At 51.3% G+C, this 12890-nt stretch overlaps 1 protein-coding gene across 1 annotated transcript in view; it reads left to right on the forward strand.

Annotated features, from left to right (window-relative positions):
- The window catches only part of LOC123345080, a 53579-nt gene that overhangs the window by 28771 nt on the left and 11918 nt on the right, over positions 1–12890 (forward strand). The window lies entirely within an intron of this gene.

A 12890-nucleotide genomic window follows, 5' to 3' on the forward strand; every position in this document is an offset into this window, starting at 1 on the left:
TCCCAGTTGTTAGCTGGCAGAGTTCTGCAGCTGAACAAGAGACAAAACTCTAAATCGGGAGCACAGAGAAATGTGTCTTAGAAGGGGGAACAAAGGAGGAAACTGGGGAAGGAATAGTGGGGGGTACAGGAATGTCTCCTCACTAATCACTTGGGGCAGGATGCCCAGGATACTAGGAGGATGGCTGGCTCAGCATCTGTACATCCAGGCACTCCGCCTGTGACCCAGATTTTGGGAAGGAACTGTGTAACTGCCCTCCTGGAGGGAAGCAGTCACACAGCTGACTTCTCAGGGATAGAGAAAGGGGTGATTTAGGGTACTCCAATGCAGGTCCCAATTTTCTAGGATGCTATTTCTGATAAGTTTTTGGAAAGTAACTGTGTCTCTGTAAATCAAGATGCAGCTCCAATGCCTGTGATAACAGCAGAGGAGTTGAGACCAGGAAATTGCCAGGTGGTAGTTTGGGAGATCACAAATGGCCCAACTGACAGAGAGGGGGGTGTCTTCCCCCATGCTGGTGAGACACAAAAAGCAGTTATGGGAGAGCTGCTGGGAAAAGGTGCATCTGATCAAAGGGTAAACAGAGCACAGAGCACAGCCTTCTAGGGGACAGGGAAGGATTCAGTGCTGGGAGGGGGAAACACAGGGTAACTCCAAAAAGAGAGCTGGATTTTCTGTATATGTACAGTCTTGGGGTTGGGAGACCACTCCCCAAAGGACCAGCCAATGTGCAGAATCCCCCTGAACACTTACCTTGCCAGACCCTGAGGAACCAAAATTCCAGACGCATGATTAAATTAAGAGCCCACACACAGGGAAACACGGGAGGGAAGGAAAAGCCAGTGACGGATTACATGGGAGAGAGTCAAAGGACACCAGGGGTAATGAACAAGCTAACCTCAAACTAAAAATATCTAAACACAGGGTGTGGTATCATAAAGATACTTGTAAATGCACATCTGAGATAAAAATTTTGGTATTAATGTTAAGTTTTGGGATAAGGATTTTGTTACTGATATTAACAGTTATTACCCCCACCACAAGAGCAGAGATGGAAGCAGTCACTCAGTCCTTCAGGAGGATCCCTCCACAGTGTCCTGCACGGTTCCTGTGCACTCCCCTAGCAGCAAAGGTCTCCTTCTTCCCCCTCTCCCCCCAACCCCCCAAGGCACCAGCAGACTCCCAGGCAGCATGGGCAGCAGCACCAGCAGGAAGTCTGGCAACCAGGTGGGAGGGACTCTTCAGGTGGTGGCAGCAGCAATATTAGAGGTGGGGTCCCTCACTTCCCCTCCAGGGAGCAGGCCAGCAGGTCCCCCCAAGCAGCAGCAGCAACCAGGGAGTCCACCAGCTGGTAAGGTGACGGGCCGGGGTGGTGCCTGGCCCAGATGGAAGCTGAAGCGAAGGAGCCCTAGGCACCAGCAGCAGCTGCACACCCACAAGAGAGTGGTCTGGAAAGCTGACATGTTAGCCCCAGAATGTTAAAGGCCCTTTTTCCTCCAAAGAGAGAAGGGGTTACCTCAGGTTAATTGGGGACACCTGATACTAATTCAGGGCTGCCTAAGGCCTTTAAAAACCCCTCTTCTGGGCAGAGGAGGGAGGAGAGAGGGACAAGCTGATGACAGGCTAGAGGTCATATTGGATTCTGGGAAATGGGCTGGCATAAGCCCACCTGTGATGGGTTTAGTCACAGAGACCCCCCTTGGGACTGTCACCTGATGTGCTGAAACTACCTCTGAGCCCGTTTTCTTTGCCAGCTTGGGACTTTAGAACTCTGTCTTGTTGAGCCAGACATGCCAGCCTGCTACAACACAGACCCAGGGTCTGAACCATGCCCCCAAAGCTACAGACTAAACTGAAAACAGCTCAGCAAGTACTCCTGTCTCCAGCACCCAGACACCCAGCTCCCAATGGGATCCAAACCCCAAATAAATCCATTTTATTCTGTATAAATCTTATACAGGGTAAACTCATAAATTGTCCACCCTCTGTAACACTGATAGAGAGATATGCACAGCTCTTTGCTCACTCGGGTATTAATCACTTACTCTGGGTTAATTAATAAACAACGTGGTTTTATTAAGTATAAAAAGTAGGATTTTAGTGGTTCCAAGTAATAACAGGTATAACGAAGTGAATTACCAAGCACACAAGCCTAAGCCTAATACAATAAGAAAGTGATTACAGATGAAATCTCACCCTCAGAGATGTTCCAGTAAGCTTCTTTTACAGACTAGCCTCCTTCTAGTCTGGGTCCAGCAATCATTTACACCCCTGTAGTTACTGTCCTTTGTTCCAGTTTCTTTCAGGTATCCTTTGGGGATAGAGAGGCTATCTCTTGAGCCATCTAAAGACAATATGGAGGGGACTCCCAGGGCTTTATGTAGTTTCTAGGAGATATACCAATCTCCTAGAACTGGAAGGGACCTTGAAAGGTCATCAAGTCCAGCCCCCTGCCTTCACTAGCAGGACCAAGTACTGATTTTTGCCCCAGATCCCTAAGTAGCCCCTTCAGGGATTGAACTCTCAATGCTGGGTTTAGCAGGCCAATGCTCAAACCACTGAGCTATCCTGCACCCCAGGGCAGCCCTACCCTCACCCTGTCCCCTGCTGACCTGAAACTTCCTGGCAGTCAGCAGCTGGGATGGCCTCCTGGTTACAAGGTGGAATTCTCTCCTCCCCCGAGCAGATGATCAGGGGACAGGAGCTGGCTTTGTCCAGCCCCTCCCGCAAGGACTTGCCTTGAGCCCTGGGGCTACAGGAACTGGTTAAGACCATTCCTGCCCCCAAAGCTGCATTCTTCACTGCTACAGAGGAATTTAAGACACCCTCCTGTTCCCCCAGCAGCTCCTGTTGGACCTCACAGCAATCCATGACCGATCCTGAAGGTCATCAGGGAGTCACAGAAGCCAGGGCCCACTGATAAGCAATAGAGTCGTACCTCCTGGTCCCTTTACCCTCTCCCAAAATGGCCCTCACAACCCAGAGGACTTGATGGAAATCCCCCCAGTGCTGGAGAGCAAGCTGCACCTTTTTCCGGGACCCACAAATGTCCCAGAGAAAAATGTGCAGCTCCTCTCGCACCACATTGGAGATGGAGTCACTGGCCCCCGGCCGTCCTCCAGCAGTAGGGTAACCAGATGTCCTGATTTTATAGGGACAGTCCCGATTTTTGGGTCTTTTTCTTATATAGGCTCCTATTACCCCCCACCCCCCATCCCGATTTTTCACACTTGCCGTCTGGTCACCCTATCCAGCAGGGTCCCCATGACAGCCCCATGGCCTATTGAGATGAGTAGACAGGGGGCAGACCCCTAGCATGGCACCCATTGTACCAGCGCCGCACAGCCCATCCCAGACCCCAGCTTAGGAGGGGGCAACAGAGGGAAAAAAGCAGCCCCTAAGGTGTCAGGACAGGGGAACACCCCCTGAGGGCCATCCAACAGGCAGGGGAATGAGATGACCCCAGGGACGGCAGTGGTTTGGGAAGTAGAAGGGGAAAAACAGGATCGGCATCGGGAATAGGACTGGGGCTAGGAACAGGGGCAGGATCAGGAAGTGGGGCAGAACAGGGATCAGGGGCCCTGGCAGACAAGCTACTGAGCTATCCCTCCCCCCTTCAGGTTTCTATGCACCCCAGGGCAGCCCCACCCTCACCCTGTCCCCTGCTGACCTGAAACTTCCTGGCAGTCAGCAGCTGGGATGGCCTCCTGGTTACAAGTGTGGCATCCCTTGGCCAGGCTCAAGGGTTAGGGGAACAGAAGCATGAGGAGGGCCCTCGGTGATGTCAAGCTTGGGCACCATAGTGGGCATCGCACCCATATCCATGGCATCAGGGGATGGAAGGGCAACAGCGGAGCCCCCACCTGGAGAGGAAATCTGCTGACTCACTCCAACAAGTGGCACCCCCGATGGCTCAAGGCCTGGCCACATGGCACTGGCCGTCGCCTCAGTGGGCTCGAGAGCCACAAGCGGGGTGCCATCCGCGGCCGCGCAGGTAGCTGAGTCCAGGAGCTCCCTGGGAGTAAGAGTAGGAGTGGCAGCTGGGGGAAGGGAAGAGAGGGAAGGGGGGGGCTCGAAGCCACTCAGATCGAGGCTCACTGACAGAGGGTCGTCCTCCCGCTGGGTAACTGGGGTCAGACCCAGGGCCTTGATCTCCTAGAAAATGAAGGAGACGTCTCCACCACTACCCTGGGGGCCTCCCTACTGGCATCCGAGGCAACACTTGCCTCGGTGCCGACAGGGGGCACAGATGGCAAGGGGGGAACTCCATCAGAGGTCCCCATGAGGAGAGACTCCAGTAGAGGGTCAGTACTGCCCCTCGTTGCTGCCATAACATCCCTAGCCAGTTCCAGTGGTCGCAGCGTATTTAGGGTAAGGCAGAAGGCTCGGCCACAGCAGCCCTCCTCCTGGAGGAAGGAGCTGAGCTTGCACCTTTAGCTTTCTCCACATCCCCCAAACAAGGACCCAGCCCTCTAAGGTGTCATCGGAGGGCTGTCTAGCAGGGGCAGAGCCCGGGTGCAAGGGCGATGGGACATGACATGGGGCAGGGGGGTAGTGCGGGGACAGCATAGGGAAGGGAAAGCTCCCCCTGGGGTGGGCCCTCTCTCACGCCCAGCGGTAACCCCACCACACCCTCTGCCATGGGTCCTGCCAGACAACACACAGCAGAGGCAGGGCCCACCCCCCTCATCTGGGTATGCTGGGTGGGGCTGCCCCTGGGGCCTGAGCAGGAGCGGTGGTAGGCTGGGATGCAGGAAGGGCGACTATGGACGCTGGGCAACCAGGGTTGCCGGCGGTGACGGGGTCAGTGACCTGTCAGGGGTTGGAGGTCCTGGACCCTCCTCCTTGCTGGGCCAAAGGGCAGTCCCTCCGGTGTGCCCCATCACCCAGCAGAGGTAGCACCAGGCCTCCCCTGAGGAATAATGCACCAAGTATCAGGCCCCCTGATAGGGGACCCAAAAGGACCCCTCAAGCGCCTCTCCATCATGCACATGGTACTTGAAGCCGCACCTGCCAGTGGAGCAAGAGGACATGATGGACCCGCACTTCTTTGAGCCTTAGCATGTCTGGCTCTCACCGTGGGCCCCCTCAGGGAGCAGGGCCGGCTTTAGGCTGATTCGCCCGATTCCCTGGAATTGGGCCCTGCGCCGGCGCCTAAGAGAGCCCTGTGCCGGCGCCTTTTTAATTTTTACTCACCCTTTACTCGCTCCAGGTCTTTGGCGGCATTTCAGTGGCAGGTCCTTGAGTGCCGCCAAAGACCCGGAGTGAGTGAAGAACCCGCCGCCGAAGTGCCACCGAAGACCCGGAGCGCCGCCGAGTGAGTACGAATTGGGCCCCACACTTGCTAAAGCCGGCCTTGTCAGGGAGTCCACTTGCCCTGGACCCCCGAGGCCTCCACTCCCAGAGGGAATAATGCAACCCTGTTCTCTAGACCAGAGTGACTCTCAGCCAGCGTAAAACAGGAGGGTTTATTGAGCATCTGATCACAGCACAGGAAACTCTCTGAGTCTGAACTGAGCAGGGTCACTTAGCCAGTGACCTGGGGAAGTTCAGGGGCCCCAATCCATGATAAAGCGTTGGCTATAACATTGGCACTCCTCCTCACATAGACCATTTCCATGTCATAACCCTGGAGGAGCAAGGCCCATCTCAGGAGCTTGGCATTAACCCCTTTCATTTGGTGTAGCCACATCAGGAGCAAATGGTCAGTGTACACGGTGAAGCACTGCCCAAATAGATATGGCTGCAGCTTTTTAAGGGCCCACACCATGGCTAGGCATTCCTTCTCTATGGCCACATAGTGCTGCTCCTGGGGCAGCAGCTTCTTGCTCAGGTACCAAATGGGATGTCTCTCCCTCTTAGTATCAGTTTTCATGAGCACCACACCCAGCCCAGTATCTGAGGTGTTGGTGAACACCAGGAAAGGTTTGTTAAAATCTGGGTTTACCAGCACAGGGCTTTGGATGAGTGCCTCCTTCAGCGCACAGAGAGGCATCTGGCACTGCTTGGTCAGGACCATCCTGTCTGGCTTCCCCTTCCTACAAAGCTCTGTCAGGGGAGCTGTCAGGGTGCTAAAGTGTGGCACAAACCTTCGGTAGTACTCCGCCATCCCAATGAAAGCCTGGACCTGCTTCTTGGTCTGGGGAGTGGGCCAATCCTTGATTGCCTCCACTTTGGCCAGCTCCGGTTTCAGGTGGCCGCTCCCCATCTTGTGGCCCAGATATGACACCTCTGCCATCCCTAATTTTCAGCTTTTATGGATCATGCCTAAAGCCAGCATGTCTCTGACCTCTCTCTCCAGGTCCTGGGCTGCTTTCCCAGTGACCTTGAATGTGGAACACCTGATGGGAGGGTTGGCACCCATTTCCACTTGGTGAACAGCCAGGTTAGTGAGCCCAGGTCATTTGGAAAACAGCTTCTGGTTGTTAGAGGGCTTTCTCTCAACCTTACCTGGTTCTTGTCACGCAGACAGCAAGCAGCAAAAGACCAGAAGTCCGAAGCACAGACAATGCGATGTTTATTGGGGTTAGTTTCCAAGCAAGCATATTTCAAAGCCCTTCACACCAGTCTGGCTTACGCTGATAGAGTGTTCTGTTCCCAGCTCTGACACTGCTGCAGAGCGTTTACCCCGTGTCCACTTTCCCAGCTCGGACGCTGCAGAGTGTTTACCCTGTGTCCCCCTTCCCAGCTCTGATGCCACAAAGCCTTGCCTGTGTCCCTGTTCCTCATTTCCCTATTCCTCCCTATTTCCTGTTCCCTTCCCCCCCCCGCGCTTAGCAGGCATGATTCCAATTTCCCTTCCCCTCATTTCCTGTTTGACCCCAGTTTATATAGTAATATTCTCAGCTGTACCTTAACCAATCATTTTACTGAAATTTAACTAACCAATCCTAACATATTGTACCATAATTCTCTAACCAATTATATTCCATTACCCTAATTAACTTACACCTGGCAAAATTAATTATACAGCGGACAGAAACAATTAGAGAACCAGACAGATTAACAATAGAAAAGTGGGGGCCATAAAGATAAACCAATTCAGAAATGAGGGTTTCACAACCACAATCATTGAGAAGGGATTTCTTGCCAGACAGGATGCTATCTTAAGATCTGTTTCTTTATCTGGTGGTGATGGGCACTATCACGACAGGATTGTCTTCCTAACAGCCCAATACCATCTTATTTTAATGTGACTGGTTTGTGACATGAGGAATTAACCATACGCTTCCCAGCTTATAGCTGCCCCTGCTGCTTAGCCAAAGGCCTTAGCCTAAGAACAAGGCCTCAGACTATCCTAGTGAGAGAAGGTCCATACTCAGGCAGGCTGTGATTTTGATTCTTTGTTTTATATCTCTATGTAACCCTTCTGCCCATCAGAGTTGGCAACAAGGGCCAGGTTCAGTATCTAGGGGTTCCATTTCAATAACAAAAGGCAAAACCGGCTGGAGCCCCCACCCAGTGACCTGGGACAATTACATACCACCTCCCTGTGTGCCTCTAAGAGGCAATACTTCCCCTCTCACAAGCACAGAGTCTGAATGTAGCAAAAGCTTTTTAATAAAGGAGGGAAACAGTGGGGTATTATGTTGGGGAAACACCACAAAAAGGTTTCATGACACAAACCATGAGCAAAAGACCCACCCCCAAGTAAGTTTGGCAGTGTCCTTTTCCCCTCAGGGTCTTAAATCCAGCAACCCAACAGTCACCCCTCCCACAGTTTCTGTCATTGGCCAGTGCAGCCTTCCCCCAGGATTCAGAAGTTCATCTGCAGAGTTTACCTCCCAGCCTGGGTGGAAGTGGGGGGAAGATATTGGTGGGGGCATGCTCTGCTACTCAGGTTGACAGTCAATTGCCACACTTCTCCATGGGGTTCAGCTACTGTCTTCACCCCAGTTGCTCTACTCAACTAGCCAACTCCCCAACACAGCTCTCAGTACTTAGTAACTTCATGTGGTAGCAGGGAAGCATCAATGCTGGTGAACCAGTAGCTCAAAATACATAAACTAATTAGACCCAGATATCAACAGTTTCAGCTTTGTAGTATATAGCAAGACCACTAAGAAAATAAAAATTAACTTTATCATTGCACAGTGGAAAGAGAAAGCATAAAAGTAATAAGCATACTCAAAATAGGCCCATATTACTACAAACATATGCCTGAGGTCAACTTTTGTCAATTTGCTAGGCTTTGGAACTCATGCCCCTTGCCCAACGAGTGCTACTTAGTTGAGGGCAAGTCCCTTCATCATAAAATGCCAAGTACAGTTCTACTGTCCTTGATTAACATAACCAGGATAACAACCCTTTATTACTCCTGCCCCAACAACAAAGAGACCGGGGATCCCACAGCAGCCAAAGTGACCATTTGGGCAAGCCATCCATCATGCTAGTCAGGGTGGGTGTGCCCATGCAAACGAGATCAGCCCCTGAAGACCTGGCCCTGCTCCAGCTTCCGGCTTGGCCAGGGGCAGGGCCTGCCCCCACCCCCCATTTTTGGGAAGGCTCTAGTGCCCTTGAACAGGTACATAAAAAGCACTAGTGAAGTCAGTACAAATTAAAATGTCATACAATGACCTGGGGCCCTACCAAATTCAGAGTCCATTTTGGTCAATTTCATGGTCATAGGATTTTAAAAATCATACATTTCATGATTTCAGCTATTTAAATTTGAAATTTCACGGTGTTGTAATTGGAGGGGTCCTTACCCAAAAAGGAGTGGGGGAGGGGGCTCCAAGGTTATTGTAGTGGGGGGTTGCAGTGGGAGGTTGCTGGCAGTGGCACTGCCTTCAGAGCTGGGCAGCTGGAGAGCGGTGGCTGCTGGCTGGGATCTCAGCTCTGAAGGCAGAGCCTCTATCTGTAGCAGAGCAGAAGTAAGAATGGAATGGTATGCTACTACCACCCTAACTTCTGTGCTGCTGCCTGCACAGCTGGGCCCTCAGTCAGCAGCCACTGCTCTCCAGCCACCCAGCTCTGATGGTAGCAATGCAGAAGTAAGGGTGGCAATACCTGTGACCGCGCTAAAATAAGCTTGCGACACCACCCACCCCACCCCCCTGCAACTCCCTTTTGGGTCAGGAACCCCAATTTGAGAAAACTGGTCTTCCCAGTGAAATCGGTATAGTATAGGGTAAAACCACACAAAAGATCAGATTTCACAGGGGGAGACCAGATTTCATGGTTTGTGATGTGTTTTTCAGGGATGGGAATTTGGTAGGGCCCTATTTATACTGCTCGATATATACACACACTGAAATGTAAGTACAATATTTATTCCAATTGATTTATTTTTTAATTATATGGTAAAAATGAAAGTCAGCAATTTTTCACTAATAGTGCACTGTGACACGTTTGTATTGCTATGTCTGATTTTGTAAGCAAGTAGTTTCTAAGTGAGGTGAAACTTGGGGTACGTAAGACAAATCAGACTCCAGAAAGGGGTTCAGTAGTCTGGAAAGGTTGAGAGCCACTGGACTAGAGGATGGAAAGGTAGAGGCAGCATATTGTGATAGGGCAGCCCAGGAGAACCCCCTAAGGATCAGTAATTGCTACTTACAGCAAATAGTGTCAGCGGCAGTTTGTAAAAGTACACCGACCCCCATTAGGATTATTCCGATTTTACAGAAACCGTTTCTTAAAACAGATTGTATAAAGTTGAGTGCAAGCGGCCACAATAAGCACATTAATTTGGCGGTGTGCGTCCATGTACCGAGGCTAGTGTCAATTTCTGGAGCGTTGCACTGTGGGTAGCTATCCCATAGCTATCCCATAGTTCCCGCAGTCTCCCCCGCCCATTGGAATTCTGGGTTGAGATCTCAGTGCTTGATGGGGCAAAAAACATTGTTGCGGGTGGTTCTGGGTACAGCCTCACCCCTCCCTCCATGCAAGTAGCAGACAACTGTTTTGCGCCTTTTTTCCTGGGTGAACTGTGCAGACGCCATAACACGGCAAGCATGGAGCCTGCTCAGCTCAAGACAGCAGTCATGGACGTTGTAAACACCTCGCGCATTCTCGTGCAATCTATGCTGAACCAGGACTTGCAAAACCAGGCGAGGAGAAGGCGGCTACAGCAGTGCGGTGACGAGAGTGATAAGGACATGGACACAGAATTCTCTCAAACCATGGGCCCCTGTGCTTTGGAGATCATGCTGGTAATAGGGCAGGTTCTAGCCATGGAACGCCGATTTTGGGCCCGGGAAACAAGCACAGACTGGTGGGACCGCATAGTGTTGCAGGGGTGGGACAAATCCTAGTGGCTGCGAAACTTTCGCATGCATAAGGGCACTTTCATGGAACTTTGTGACTTGCTTTCCCCTGCCCTGAAACGCCAGAATACCAAGATGAGAGCAGCCCTCACAGTTGAGAAGCGAGTGGCAATAGCCCTCTGGAAGCTTGCAACACCAGACAGCTACCGGTCAGTCGGGAATCAATTTGGAGTGGGCAAATCTACTGTGGGGGCTGCTGTGATCCAAGTAGCCAAAGCAATCACTAAGCTGCTGCTACGAAAGGTAGTGACTCTGGGAAATGTGCAGGTCATAGTGGATGGCTTTGCTGCAATGGGATTCCCTAAATGTGGTGGGGCGAAAGATGGAACCCATATCCCTCTCTTGGCACCGGAGCATCAGGGCAGCCAGTACATAAACTGAAAGGGATACTTTTCCATGGTGCTGCAAGCACTGGTGGATCAGACGTGTCACCAACATCCACGCGGGATGGCCGGGAAGGGTTCATGATGCTCACGTCTTCAGGAACACTACTCTGTTTAAACGGCTGCAGCAAGGGAATTACTTCCCAGACCAGAAAATAACAGTTGGGGATGTTGAAATGCCTGTAATTATCCTGGGGGACCCAGCCTACCCCTTGATGCCATGGCTCATTAAGCTATATGTAGGCAGCCTGGACAGTAGTCAGGAGCTGTTCAACTACAGGCTGAGCAAGTGCAGAATGGTGGTAGAATGTGTATTTGGACATTTAAAGGCACGCTGGCGCACATTACTGACTCACTCAGACCTCAGCCAAACCAATGTCCCCTTTGTTATTGCTGCTTGCTGTGTGCTCCACAATCTCTGTGAGAGTAAGGGGGAGACCTTTATGGCAGGGTGGGAGGCTGAGGCAAATCACCTGGCCGCTGATTATGCGCAGCCAGACACCAGAGCGATTAGAAGAGCACACCAGGAAGTGGTGCACATCAGAAAAGCTTTGAAAATCAGTTTCATCACTGGCCAGGGTACGGTGTGACTGTTGTTTGTTTCTCCTTGATGACCCCCCCCCCTTGATTGACTCATTCCCTGTAAGCCACCCACCCTCCACCTTCGATTACCGCTTGCTTCCTAAGGAAATAAAGTCACTCTCATTTAAAAATCATGTATTCTTTATTAATTAATTATAAAAAGAAGGAGAGCACTGACAAGATAGCCCGGGTGGGGTTTGGGAGGAAAATAGGAGGGAAGGAAAAGGCCACTAAAAAAATTTCAAAATAATGACAGCCTTTTGGTTGGGCTGTCCACTGGGGTGGAATGGGTGGGAGCCTCCCCCCACGCGTTCTTAGTTGTCTGGTGGGTGAGGAGGCTAAGGAACATGGCGAGGGGGGAGAGTGGTTATACAGGGGCTGCAGCAGCACTCTGTGATCCTGCTGCCGTTCCTGAAGCTCCACCAGACGCCAGAGCATGTCAGTTTGATCATGCAGCAGCCCCAGAGTTGCATCCCGACACCTCAGATCTTCCTGCTGCCACCTCTCATCTTGAGTGTCCCTCCTGTCCTCACGTTCATCCCTCCTGTCCTCATGGTCACTGGCATCTTTCCTGTACTTTGATACCACGTCCTTCCACTCATTCAGATGAGCTCTTTCATTGCGGGTCACTTCCATGATTTCCGAGAACATTTCATCTCGCGTCTTTTTTTTTCCGCCACCTTATCTGAGATAGCCTCCGGGATGGAGGAGGGAGACTTGAAAAATTTGCAGCTGCAGGAGGGAAGGAAAAAAGGGAGAGAAGTATTTAAAAAGATACATTTTACAGAACAATGGTTATACTCTTTCACGGTGAACAACACTATTCATATTACATAGCACATGTGATCTCCCTACAAGGTCGCATTTTGCATCTTAATATTGAGTGCCTGCGGCTTTGGTGTTAGAGATCACAGATGCAGGTCTGGGCAGCAGAATTCGGCTTGCATGCATCCATGGTAAGCCATTGTCTATCGGCTTCTGCAGCCTTCATATATCCAGCGCCCTCCTTTCCTAAATAGCAAGCAAAGCCTGTTGAGTGCTGCTTCTTTCCTGTTAACGTGCAGCACCAGAACCGCCCCCATCCAATTCTCTGGGATGATCGCTTTACCCTTCCCCCCACCGCATGGCTGGTATCATGGAAAATCGCTGCTAGCCACCCTCCCCCCCACCATGTGACTGGTATCAGGGAAGATCCCAGCTAGCCAAAACGCAAAAAAGCTCAGCGCCAATCACCTCCCTCCTCCTCCCCCGCTTGACTAAATGCAGGGAAGGATTTCTTTTAAGCCACAGGCAAACAGCCCAACCATCTCTGTCCCTCTCCTTAATTAAATTCCTGTATTTCAACCAGGTTACCATGAACGATATCACTCTCCTGAGGATAACACAGCGAGATAAAGAACGGATGTTGCTTGAATGCCACCGGGACCATACGCAGCTAGGCTTTGTCATGCAATGATACCAGATTACTTGCTACATGCATGGCGTGGTCAAGTATCCTACCATGGAGGACGGAATAAGGCTGCCCTGCCCAGAAACCTTCTGCAAAGGCTTCTGGAGTACCTCCAGGAGAGCTTCATGGAGATGTCCCTGGAGGATTTCTGCTCCATCCCCAGACACGTTAACAGACTTTTCCAGTAACTGTACTGGCCGCGAATGCATC

Source organism: Mauremys mutica, chromosome 12, assembly GCF_020497125.1.
Source record: "Mauremys mutica isolate MM-2020 ecotype Southern chromosome 12, ASM2049712v1, whole genome shotgun sequence".
Taxonomy (NCBI): Eukaryota; Metazoa; Chordata; order Testudines; family Geoemydidae; genus Mauremys; species Mauremys mutica.